The sequence below is a fragment of the Ictidomys tridecemlineatus genome, chromosome 3 (genome assembly GCF_052094955.1).
Source record: "Ictidomys tridecemlineatus isolate mIctTri1 chromosome 3, mIctTri1.hap1, whole genome shotgun sequence".
NCBI classification, from domain to species: Eukaryota; Metazoa; Chordata; class Mammalia; order Rodentia; family Sciuridae; genus Ictidomys; species Ictidomys tridecemlineatus.
The window spans coordinates 130,501,589-130,515,791 of NC_135479.1; the positions used below are offsets into that span (position 1 = coordinate 130,501,589).

The following is a 14,203-nucleotide window of genomic DNA, read 5'->3' on the forward strand; positions in this document are numbered from 1 at the left end:
GTCTGTGGCCGGCGACAGCGTCTGGGCTCCTTCTGCTCAGGACCCGCCCCCATGCTCTGGCGATGTTGGCAGCCTAGTCCTTTTCATTCCTTCCTATCCTGTTCTCACCCCAGAGCTGTGCACAGATGACCAATATATCTAGTGGAATTGCCTTTTTGCTTTGCAACTTCCTGGCCCAGAAGCGTTAGCTTCTTGGTCAGGTTCTAGGTTATTGGAGTCAGGCAAGCTGTTCGCAACCCTGTATTCATCCTCATGATCTTTAGGTACAGAAGCAAGTACCTGGTGCCTTGACAATTATGTGAAATGATACACACCTGGAATAGAAGTACTACATATATCATTCATGCCACTCAAATAAGGATGGTACTAATGTCAACCAATTATTTACAAAAGTCATCTCTAATTTACAGAACAACCCTGCAACTCTAAGAGTTCTTTGTCTGCCCAATCCTTCGTTTTCTGCTGCTCTTCGAAGGGCTGGGGTTTCTAATACTTCATCTGTTCGTCTGGGAACTGAGCACCTCTCACTCATGTTCTGGACCTACGCTTAAGACTGAAGATAACAATACCCAAGCCCTTCCCTTTAAAAGTCCCAGGTAGAACAAGGTTCTTCTAAATGTGCTTTCCTCTCCTGATCACCATAATCCATCAAGTAGTCAGGAGGCAGTCGGGAAGTTTCAAGGAAAAAAATATATGTGAAAATTTTCTTCACAGATGTTTTACAAATTTTAACAAGGACTAAGGATTATTTTTATTCATATTCTTTTATAGCTGAAAATAAAAGCAGTTTCCCACAACTAGAGAATTACTGACTTCCCTAAAGTCCTGGTCACAAATAGCAGTCACAACCCATTCAGCCCAGCAAGGACAACTATCTTGACCATCAAAGCCAACATACCAAATCACTAAAAGCACAGTGCATGTGCCTCTGAATGCAAACAACCAACCACAGCTTCTTGGGAAACAATCAGCTTTTATAGGTGATATCAATCTTGATCTAATGCCTCTGAAAATGGCTAATCCCTAATTCTACCCTGCCAAAAACAAAACAAAACAAGATCAAAGGTCTGTTCTGCTTGCAAAAACACTGCATGACCAGCCTAGTTCTCCTTGAAGTATGAAGCAATAAATTGAGCTTTGTCTTCATGGAGCTGCTGGTCTGTAGGGGAACAATTCTGCCATGGCATCCTACTGAAACATCTCCACAAGGGCCAAATAGGTAAAGCTTAACAGCTCTGACTGGCTTGAAATTCCTCTGCAGCAGGAGGAGAGAATCAGCATGGTGTGAAGCCATCTTGAGGCAATTACTCATCTCTGCCTTGTAGGAGTCAATGATAGGCCATTCCTCCTCTATCTCCCTAGGTTCATTTGAAGGCAGACTTTTCTGTCTTGCACCCCTACCTTAGCATACACCTGCAAACTTCCATGCAAACCCATAAAACTGCCCATGGTCGTTTTGAGTTGCCTCCTTACCAGGCAGGGGCTTGGGTGAGACCAAGGAGACCCCTGAGGGACAACGTATAAAGGAGACACTTGCTCTAAGTTGTCTCAGTGCTGACCTTGTCCTGATCCTCAACAACAAAGCAACTCATCCGCCACTCTATTTGCTGCCACACTGTGGAAATGGATATACAGGGAGCTGAGACCATGATGATGATGATATTTGTCTGCCTGTGTAAGTAATGAAGTGTCTCTCTCTCTCTCTCTCTCTCTCTCTCTCTCTCTCTCTCTCTCTCTCTCTCTCTCTCTCCTCCTTACTTGCAGAGTCCAAGGAAGTGTGACAAACTAATTCAGTAGGTGCCACCATGCTGTTGTTTTTTAGACTGCCTGATCATTCAAAGGTCTCTTGATTGTTGGTATGAATTGTTAAATTCTTAAAATTTCTTCTCATTTAATTTGTATCAATGAACACTTCTCAACAAGATGTCATTCCTTCTGACTAAGCACCTGCACGCCATGTTATGTTGCTGCTTTTGCTTGTTAAGCACATTGTTTTCACAGTTGTCATTCAGTGTTTCATGAAGTGGTTCATGAAAGCTTGAGACAAAGATAAAAGAATGTAAAACTATAACTAAGCACAAAGTCCAAAGTGTAAATTGTGAGCTGGATTCCAATGCAAATACAGAACCTCTGCAAGTTAGAATGTGCAAATCTGTTCTAGTAGTAAGAACAGAAATGTCTGTGTAAAGCTGCATTGGTGATCTGTTAGCCCTGGAACTCAGAGTGTTGTGTGTGAAACTTCATTCAATAGTGACCTGAAGTCCTTGAAGCTGACTTCTCTAGTAAGACATTCAGATTTTTGTTTTGTTTTTTTTTTTTTTTTTTGAAACAAAGTAATGCTTTCTTGCTATGGTGATAAAATCTCTCACACACTGTTTCCCATGATCTTCCTATTTCACTATGGGATAGAGAGAGACACAAGGCCCAGGGGAGGGAAGCCACAGATAAAAGAAGCCCAATTGGTTTGTGGAAGAGGGATATTCATTAATTGGAACCAGTATAGACTGTTACAGAAGCAAGACATAAATTTGCTTCTGTGTGTGAAAGATATTTTATGCTGTACTAACTATAACAATGAAGAAACAAGCCATGCATAGTTTTCCACAGTGAAGCTGGCTGACATTTGAGCAGAAAAAGTGTTCAGAGAAGTGTTTGAAATGAGAGATGGGATTAAAAAAGAAATTCTTCCCTATACCAATAATATCAGAAATGCCTATTTATTATAATTTTCAGTGACTTGTTCAAATGTCAAGTGTTAACCTTTGTGGGAGAAGAGGGTGAGTTTATGTGTCCAGTGTTCAATGATAAAGATATGCTACCAAGATACCCAAAGACCAACTGTGGCAAAAATGACTCAATAACATGTTGATTACCTTCACCAGCTGAAATGCATCAACAATGTTTTACTGAGCATGTTCAAGGATCATGCCCATGTGCTACACATCAGAGCTAAACACAGCCAAAAATTGAGATGAGCATGCATTGAGATTTGCTATTGAGTGAACTTTTCTTGTCACCTCAGGTTTGCAGGTAGCTTTCCTTGATGTTATCTCTCTCAGATTCTGAACTAAAAATCATGCAAGAACAAGAAACTTCTGCACTGAACAAGCAACTTTCCTGGCATTGTGGTGTTCTCATGATTCACTTTCATTTTGTTTAGAAAATGCCATTAAGTTATTAGTCACAGTGACACACACCCATGTTCCTGTGACTTGGGAGGCAGGATTGCAAGTTGGAGGCCCTGTTTCAAAATAAAAGTAGCTCAATGGTATAACATCCCTGAGTTCAATCCCCAGTACTGGAAAGGAAGTAAGAAGGGTGCCACATTAGGCTCTCTCTACCAATGTTCCACCATGTATTTTACTAGAAATAATATTTCATTCTAATGATAATCTCTTTCATCTTTTCCAAAAATTGACACTATTTGGAAAGACATTATAAATAGACATAAGTTTGAGAGATACTCAGGTAATTTATCCTAACTTCCTTCCTTCCTTCCTTCCTTCCTTCCTTCCTTCCTTCCTTCCTTCCTTCCTTCCTTCCTGTCTTGTTTGTACCAAGGATTGAACCCAGAGTGTTTAACCACTGAGCCACATCCTAGTTCAGTTTTTATATTTTATTTAGTGACAGGGCCTCACTAAGTTGCTTTGAATTTGCAATCTTCCTGCCTCGGGCTGCCAAGCTGTTGGGATTATGGGTTGTGCCATCACACTCAATTAGCTGATATGCCTTCTAAAATAAGAAGTCCTCAACAACATTCGTAGGCCCACCCCTCTTTGAGTGATTTTAGTAACGAAGACCCCAATACTCTACACAGTAATTAGTTCTGCTCAATAAAACAAATGGTCTTGAGACTGGAAGTGTAGATCAACACCTATTTAGCAAGTACAAAGCTCTGACTTCAATCCTCAACACAAGGGGTAAAAAGTTCTGTCCCCCAGAATGTTCCACACACCAATTCTATTTAAATGTCAGAAATTATATATTAACTCTTTTTTTATTAGAATGGTCTTTCGTCAAATATTTAAGGATGCTACCAAGTCCATCCTAAGCAGCCCTTTTAAGGCTCTTTCTCATGTACTAATATATCGCATATGATTCTCTACAGCATAGTGACCATAGTTAATAATAATATATTCTTGAAATCTGCTAAGAGTGTAGATCTTACTATCCCATGCATACACACAGAAAGTAACAATGTGAGGTGATGGATGTGTTAACATCTTGCCTGGGAGAAGCATTTCCCGATGTGTGTGTATATCAAAACATCATATTGTACACCTTGAATATGTATAATTTTTATTAATTATACTCAAGAAACCTGAACAAAGTTAATGACCAGAGACTGCCCATTTTTGTACATTACAACATTGAAGTGCATTAAAATGAAAACTCAAAGGGAAAGAGGGGGCGACAGAGGGTAGAGACCAAAAGTGGAACATGGATTTAGAGAGGCTGCTTTTCCTAAAAGCTTTTTTTTTTTTTTTTAGGTCTGCCAATAGCTCCTGGGTAATCAAAGGCAGAATAAAGCCTGACATCCCTGTCTTTATTTTATGTCTGTCTAATTTATTACTTTAAACTCTGACATGCTCAGATCTACATGGAGCCATGTTAACAATTTAAGGTCTGTTTATCTGAAAATTAGTAATCTAAGGTTTATTAGCCCTAATTTTATCTAACTTGTCTCATCCCCTTTCAAGACTGAGAAAAGATGTGCAGGGAGATTCTGTTATCAGCTTTTACAGCATCAGACCCTTTGAGCAGTGCCTAGAAGTTTTCAGTCATTGTCTGACTCCTTCCAGGAACAGCAGAAGGCAGGCACAGCACCCCATGATGACAGCGCCCCTAAGCAGGAGCAATCATCTCATGGCAACTGATCCCCATCTAGGATCATGGATCTGATAGATAAAACATCCTGAGCAACAAGTGGAGATCACCCCTCAAGGGATAAAGATTTTTCTGGAGTTATCTTGAAGAACCAGAACTGAAATAATATGCAAACAAGACCACCATTTGACCAAGACTGCTTAATTATTTATGTACATCCTGTCCCAGTTCTTCCTCTACTTAAACCTACGACTCATGTCAACAGTTTGAAGACAGGGCTGAGATGCTAGATCTCACTTTGCCTTCCCCAAAATGAACCTATTGATTAAAGTTTCCTTCCCTGCTTTTCACCATTACCTTCTCTGCTTGGTTTTTGGAGCGATGGCTAGACTCCATTTGTTGGGACTCCCAGAGTCAGGCCTCTAGTAGTAAAAGATGAGTAATAACACATTGACCTTTGATCAAATCTAAATAGATAACTAATGGGCAGATCATTTGTTTTATTTTATAACAAAAATTGGATTATTCCCCACCCCCCCCCCATAGCCATCTATGAGCCGGGTGTGACCTGATCCAGCCATTAGGCAGGGAAGCCCAGTTTGGGGAACTCCCAGGCAGAACCCCTGATGTGAGAATGCCCGTTTCACCTTGACACCCTGTTCTAGCTCCCAGCTCAAGTTCAAGCACAGCCTCCCAGAGATGGGTGTAGCCTGCCAAATGCCAATCAAGCTGTTTAGTACAAGACCGCTACCATACCAAGAAGCAAGCACCCAAACAAGACTCCTCCCACTGAAACTTTATCCCTGCTTATGATGTACTCCCCCTTAAATAAAGAATTGGGCCTTTTTAAATTGTTCAGTTCCAGTTCCTACCAGGACTGGAAGACCCATCAGGTGTTCCGCTTTTTAAATCTAATATTTGGCTTTGTCTTATTTCTTACTGATTTAATTTTAGACTTTTTCCCAGGCAGCTCACACCTCTGAGCAGGAACTACTCTGTCAGAGTGCTGGTCACCCTGTCATAATTTTTATCTAGCAATTCTTTTTCCTGCATATGATCTGATTCCTGAAGTGAAAGTACTCCAGGAACCTGTCTTTTTTCAAGATTTATGTGTGCTGCCATGATCTCAATTCTCAGCCCTGGTCAATAGTTCATCCAGTTCCTATCTCATGGATCCCCAGACTTTAACTTCCTATCTCATTTCCCTTTGGCACCCAGAGTTTGGCCTTTTCTGCCTTCAAAAGTGCTACATGTGAGGGCTGGAGTTGTGGCTTAGTGGTAGAAGATTCACATAGCACATGTGAAGCACTGGGTTCAATTCTCAGCACCACATAAAAAACAAATTGCCGCAGTCTGGCTGGGCACAAATCACGAGCCACTGAAGCAGGAACAAACTTTATTTCTGAAGTCCACCAGTACACTCCACACACACTCCCCGGGAACTCTCCCAAACGCCACTCATGCGGCTCCTCCAGCAACCACCCACCGGAAATCCCTCCTCCGGCACTTCCCCAACCAATGGGAACTCTCCGGGAATCCCCGTGAGAACTCCAAAGTAGCTTGAGAACTCCAAAGTAGCAGGCCGAGGGACTATAGGGGTCTAATATATGCAGCTTAACATAACCATTATCATCTCAATGGCTTGCTGGCGTCACCTCTCAAACACTCCATTCTGGCAAAAATGCCATGTGTCATTCGGACTTGGCTATGGCTCTCAGCAACAAATAAATAAAATGATATTGTGTCCATCTATAACTTAAAAAAAAAAAGTTCTACACATGAAAAGTAATTCTAGTTGAATTGAACCCAAGGGTGTTTTACCACTGTGCTACATCCACCACTCTTTTTATTTCTTATTCTGAGACAGTGTCTTGCTAAATTGCTGAGGCTAGCCTATAGCTTGAGAAGCTACTCCCTCAGCCTCTCAAATCACTGGGATTACAAGTGCATGCCACTGTACCCAACTAGTTGTTGTTATATTTAATGCAAAATTTATCTGGGTTTGCAGGAGGAGGAAGATATTACTTTGTCTTATGGAAAATTCCTTATTCACCTGGAAATTCCCTATTCTCATAAATTACTCTTTAAAATGTTATTTTAAGCATACATTCTTCACAAATGTTCTTTGAAAATAAAAGTATTAATTACTTTCCAAATAGATTTATTCTTCCTACTATCAAAGTTTGTTGATTCTAATGATTAACTGAAGATAAACAGATTCTGAGTTCTCATTAGTGATTTACTGCCATTTTATAGAGCTTCACATTACTTGTCAAATGTCACATCTAAACACAGTGTACCACATCCCATTACATATGCAAACATGAAAAGGAACTAAAAAGGCATTTGTAAGTGTTTATAAAGTTTTGAGTTAGACTTTCAGCTGTATTAATACTGAATTTGTCAGAAAAGCACACCACTAATCTATTTTCAGTTTAGGGTCTGCTGGGGGTATCTGTGTGTTGAGAATTTTGATTGCTTTTAGAAAAATGAAGATAAGCTTTATAAAATGTCTTACAAAGATCCTTTATTAGTTATATAATAATACTAATATGGATTTTTTGGGTCGTGTAAGTGATTCCAAATGGCTACAGGATAATTTAGCAAATATATTTTTGCCTAATGGTCAATACATATAAGTTTGTGAGGTTTTGTAATTCCTAGTAAGAAACAAGTTTTGAAAATTACTGATTTATACACTAATAAATACATACTATATACCAGACATTGTACTACTGAATATTACCATTCAAGGAAAACAAGATGGGTAAGCTTCTTTTACCTGTAAAACCTTGTCATTCTAGAAAGGTAGATATATAGTAAACATGCAGACATAAAAGCAGATAAACAATACCAGACTGTGGTTATGGTTAGAAGGAAAGATTCTATTACAAAGAATAGGTTGGACCTACTCCATAGAGGGTGGTCAGGAAAGGCACCTGTGAGCAGGTCATACTGTGGCTAAGTGCGGATTTGAAGGATAAGGAGGAGGTTTACTAAGTGAAGCTCACAGCATGAGAGCCCAGAAGGTGTTGAATGATAGGATGCTCTGGGGTATGAGAAACACCAGCAAGAACAAGACTCTTTTGCAAGAAAGAATTCTGCAAGTTCTACAAGCTGAATTAAGGCTATTATTAGGGTAGATTAGTGCAGAGGAGGGAGCGTGAAATAAGATCCTAGAAGTTGGGGGAGAAGGCCAGGTCATGCAGGACATTCAAAGAAAGCCATGTTAGATGTATTAAAATGCAGGCACAATAGTATGCTATCTACAAGAAATCCTCTTTAAACACAAAGATATAAATTGCTTAAAAATAAAAGTATAAAGGAGATATACTTCAAAATAAAACTGCAATAATTGTATCAAAGTAAATTTCAGAATAAGAACTGTTCCCAAGGGTAAATAGGAATATTACCTAACAAGAAGAGGGTTTGTTGACCAGAAAATATACAATCCTAAATACTAAAACATAAACACAGAGCTTCAAAATATGCAAAAGAAAGTAAAATCTCCCTAAATTGATACACAGATTCAGTGCCAATCCAGTTTAAATCCTGTATTTGTTTTGTCTTACAAATCCAAAAGCTGACTCTAAAATATACATGGAAAGGCAAAGGAACTATAATAGTTAAAACAACTTTGGAAAAGAACAGTAAAGTTGGAGGGCTCATACTGACTAATTTCAAGACTGCTAATAAAGCTATAAATTAAGTGTGGGACTGGTGAAAGGGTAAACACACAGATCAATGCAGCATAACAGAGGACCTCTGCACATTTATAGTCAATAACTTTTAAATAAGAGCCAAAGGAGGGGCTGGGGTTGTGGCTCAGTGGTAGAGCCCCTGCCTACCACGTGTGGGATGCTGGTTTGATCCTTAGCACCATATAAGGATAAATAAATAAAATAAAGATATTGTGTCCCAACTACAACTAAAAAATATTTTTAAAAAAGAGCCAATGTAATTCCATAGAGCAAGTCTTTTAAACCAAGGGTGCTCACATAATTGACTATCCATATGCAACAAAAGAAATTCCAACTAATATCTAACTGTATACAAAAATAACAAAATCTATTTTGTATTTTGCAAAATATTATCTCAAAATGCAAGAGTCACAAAATTAAATGTGAAACAAAATTTCTAGAACACACAGGAAGAAAACTTAGTGACTGTGGATCAAAGAATTCTTAAACAAAACACAGCACAAATCAAAATAGGAAAAAAAATGTTTAATTGGGCCTCATTGACATTGAAACTCATCTCTGGATATATTTACAAAATAAAAAAAGAATCCTGTCACTGAGGGGAAATATTTACAAACACATGTCTCCAAGAACTAATATCCAGAATTTACAAAGAACTCTCTCTACCACATAGTTTAAAAAACAAACAAATTAAGCCAGGTGTGATGGTGCATACCTGTAATCCCAGTAGCAAGGGAGGCTGAGGCAGGAGGATCACGAGTTCAAAGTCAGCCTCAGCAAGTTAGCGAGGCACTGAGTAATTCAGTGAGAGCCTGACTCTAATAAAATATAAAAAAGGGCCAAGGATGTGGCTCATTGGATAAGTGCCCCTGAATTCAGGCCCCAGTACAAAAAAAAAAATAAAAAAATAAGCGAGTCTATAATTTGAACAGATATTCCACCAAAGATTATACAAACGACAAGTAAGCACATAAAATCAACATCATTAGTTATCAAAGAAATCACATTAAAACTACAGTGAGATACCACTACATATACATATTTAAATAGATAATATGGGAGGGAACAAAACTGACACTAGGGGTCTGGAGTTGTGGCTCAGTGGCAAAGCACTTGCCTACCATGTGTAAGGCACTTGGTTCGATCCTCAGCACCACATAAAGATGAATAAATAAATAAAGCTATTGTGTCCAGTTACAACCAAAAAATAAATATATATTTAAAAAAACTGATGATAGGAACTGACAAGAATGTGGAGCAACAGGCATTCATTCCTTTGCTGATAAGAATGCAAAATAGCTCAGCTGCTTTGGAAAGCAGTTTGGCTGTCTCTTAAAAATAAAACACACATTAATATGAACCAGAAATCTCATTAGGAAGTATTTCCCCCAAAGAAATGAAGACATATGTCTCCACAAAAACATGCATGCAAATGTTTATAGCTGCTTTACTCTTAATTGGCAAAAACTATAAACAACAGTGACTGGATAAATAAACTGCAATGTATTCACACATTGATAGTAAACCACAAAAGAAAGGAATGACCAGTGATACACTCAACTGTAGGGATGAATCCAAGGGTACCCACAGTGAGTGGATGAAGCTACATCTGCCATGATTCCATTTATATAACATTCTGAAATACTACAAGAAGTACAAAAAAGGGTTGCATATTGCATGATTCTACTAGAAAACATTCTGGAAAAGACAAAGCTACAGAGCATAAAAACAGATCAGCAGTTGCCAAAGCTAAGGAGGTTGTCCAGGGGACGTCAATACAAGGCCCAATCCACCAATGTTCTATACCATTTTCCTGTCTTCTTAGGCAAATATTGCCAAAATCCTCAGATCTGATTAACTTTGAAGGATAGTAAGTCTAGAAAAAACAAAACGTTCTCTCTTTTATGAAAACATTGATGATTTTTTAAAGTGTTTTGTTTCTTTTTAATATTTATTTATTTTTATGTAGTGCTGAGGATCAAACCCAGGGCCTCGCATGTGCTAAGCTCTACCACTGAGCCACAACCCCAGCCCAACACTGATGATTTATCCAGTATTTCCATATATATAGACACCTGGTAGAAGTGTGAATTTCCCAGGCACTTCCATTGAGCTCTACCTTACAGCATAACCTGAAAAGCTCTGAAACACAGCTTTGATCTCTAGCTACTTTCTTTTCTAATGTCTAGAGATCTTGGTGTGATTTCTATCATTCTAAGAATGTATGAGTCATTGCATTTGGTAATAAAAATCAGGTAAATTTAGATTTTTTAAAGTTTTACTTTAGGCAGAAATATTTTACTTATGCTATAAAACAGAATGCCATTATTAATACACTGTCTTTATTAAGGATGGCTACATTGAATAAGAAGAATCAAATGCTGGGACAGATCTGAATGCATGGTATTTAATCAAATACTTAAAAGTAATGTCTGAGTTTAATCATTTAAAAAATATTCATTGTGTGCCCACCATATGGATCACAATTTTTAATTTCAATTATAGACTTCTCATTAATAGAAAGTCTCCAAGTATATAAACATGACCCTTGAGTTATTTTATTTTAAAGGGATGCAATGATTGAATAAGATTAGCAACAAAATATCACTTTTACACATTCTTCAAGGTGAAGAGCTATCGAAATGATAACTGTATATAAAATGGAAAACTTTTCACATAAGCTCATCTGTGATCTGTGATCCTATTTAAAGTGAATATAAAGTTAAATACATAAATTCAACAGGCTGACTGTAGCTCCTAAATAAAATACTTTAAAAAGCATCGCAACTTTGGTCACATTTTAACAAGCTCGGCATAAAACACATATCACTATAATGCACAGCTTCACAAACTGCTAAAAATTGTTAGCAATAATTCTTTGTTATTCATATGACATATTACTAGATGAACTTTATAAAACAGTAAAACCACTTTACTGATAGATTCATTTTAGTGAAAACAAAATTTTGTAAATTTGTAATAAAGGAAATAGCTCCTAAATTTAAATATCATGCATAATATTTTTTGAAAACAATCGTTCATAATTTTTTTAAAGTTACTCTAACACTTTGAAAGAATAGTCTACAATTTGTATTGTTCTCAGACTGAAAATTGAGAGATTATAATTCTATAATCATTTGACAGCAATCTGCATAATGTTTGACTTTCTCAAAAAGTAAGTTTGTCAATTGTATGTTCCCTGAGTTTAATATCAGACAAGACCAAATTGAGGGGCATTATATAAAATAACTGGTCAGTTCTCTTTTAAAGGATCAAGGTCATGAAATGAACAATCAAAAAAGGCTGAGGATTCTTCAGACTTTCAGATTACAGAAGATTACAGAAGACTAAAGAAACATAACAACTAAATGCAACATGACATCTGGATCTGATTCTGAACAACAAGAAACAAACACACAGACAGATCTGAATGCACAGTGTTTAATCAAGTAAGTAAAAATAATGTATGCAAGTTTAATCATTTACACAAATATTCGGAAAGCACATAAGTGGAACAAATGGGGAAGTGTATGGGGTAGATCACTGTGTATAAACTTTTTTGTATAAAGTGCATAACAGTAAATATTTAAGATTTATTGACCACATGAGGTTTCTATAGTATGTTCTTCTATCCTATTTTTAATGACCCTTAAAAAATGTAAAATCTAGTCAGCAAAACAGTGCACACTTGTAATCCCAGGTATTCAGGAGGCTGAAGCAGGAAGATTATAAATTCAAGACCAGCCTGGGCAATTTAGAGAAACCCTATCTCAAAATGAAAACAAAATAGGGCTGAGGATGTAGCTCAATGATAGGGTACTTGCCTAAGATGAATGAGACCCTAAATTTAATCCCTAGCACGGTGCAGGAAAAAATAGTGAAATCTGTTTTTAAATTGAAGGCCTTACCAAAAATGCAATAGGTCTGATTTTGATATTTATAGTATTGAACTGGAATTCAATAGGAAATTTGAATAAAGACTGAATATTTTTGACAACTTTGAATAAGAAGTTGTCAAAAATATTTGACTATTTTATAATTTTTAAAGGATGTAATTATTTCAAAATGAAGAGCTTCAAATTAAATAAATAAATAAATAAATAAATGCAAATTATGATCAAACCACTCACATGTCCAACTAACTAGCTCATACATAACAAATACAACAATAAAAATACACACTGTACTCTTTTTTACTTCCTTGAACCACTGCCTAATACTCTTCCTCTGTATGGACTGCTCTCACCTCCCTACTCATCCCAGAGGCCTTCACAGGCAGATCCTCCCTACACTTCGAGCTGTCAACCCAAGGTCACTTCCTCAAACAAGCCTTCCCCACTGTCACCTTCCGCAACTTATCCCAAACTCCAAGTTTCCATACCTTCTTTCTTAACAGAAATGGCAGTGGTAATCAAATGCTTATTGGTATAACAGTTATTTCATATCTGTCTTACCTGCCAGGAGAGCAGAAATCATGGCTCTCCTCTTCAATGCTCTATTCCTAGCACCTATCTGTACAGGAAATGCTCCAGACAGCAGGAGATGAATGACAGATGGGGTGAGGAAGCTCTTCAATGTGAGCAAGCCAGCACAAAGATGGATTAGAAAGTAAGTTTCTCAATAGAAGAAATAACTTACTAATAACACTGTTCAGTGATGGAATCAGTGGCTTTCTAAGCCTTTACAGAAGCTGAAGGCCATTTTTGATGTAGAAAAGATCCAAAGTAACAGGTTAGTCTCACATCATTTTCAAGTTTCTCTAATTTTATATTCTGATCAATAGTATTCATAAACAGTTACAGGACACTCACATGATATACTAATTAATGAATTAACAGAATGACTATGAATTTAACCATGTTTTGTAAAAATACTATCATAAAATACAGGTACAGCAATGTGACTAACAACATCAACACTGCTATTTAGCAAAATTAATAATAAAAGAGGAAGAAACTTATCAACAGGGGAAAGGGTGAAACCATAAATTGATAAAATTATGTGCAATAAAAGGTAATTACTTAAACAGATGTGCTAACAATATTAACTACATAATGTAATTATCTACATAATCTACATATTGCCTAATTAAGTATATTTTATATTATACCAAACTATTTTTATTAAAATAAAAGAGTGTTCACATGCTTGTTCATATAACTCTGAGAACAAACAAAAAAGCAATAAGTGATATGACAACCAGAACAAAAGTCCATATTAGAAGAAATAGATCAATATATAAATAATATTTTCATTATGATTATAAAACAAAAGTCAAACACCCACTGATATCTTGGCTTACAGACATCCTCAAAGTGGGCAACTAAAATAATGGTTCAGGCTCTTAAACCCAGCAACTTGGGAGTCTGAAGCAAGAGGATTGCAAATTCCAGTCCACCCTGGAAAACTTAGCAAGATTCTGTCTCCAAAAGCAAACACCCAGGCATGGAGTGCACACATTTAATCCTAGTAGTTCAGGAGGCTGAAGCAGGAGGATCACAAGTTGAAAGCTAGCCTCAGCAACTTAGTGAAACCTTAAGCAAATTAGTGAGACCCTGTCTCAAAATAAGAAATAAAAAAATGGGCTGGGGACGTGGCTCAGTGGTTAAGTGTCCCTGGGTTCAATCTCCAGTGCCAATAAATAAATATATTGAAAGAAATTTGTTTCTCAATCC

General features: G+C 37.2%; 1 long non-coding RNA gene across 1 annotated transcript; it reads left to right on the forward strand.

Moving 5' to 3' along the window:
* Positions 1–2: 2 nt before the first annotated feature.
* LOC144376346 (uncharacterized) lies at positions 3–5,180 on the forward strand. The gene is made up of 2 exons (XR_013436697.1): positions 3–1,675; positions 4,803–5,180. It is a non-coding gene; the product is annotated as an uncharacterized LOC144376346 (long non-coding RNA).
* Positions 5,181–14,203: the final 9,023 nt, after the last annotated feature.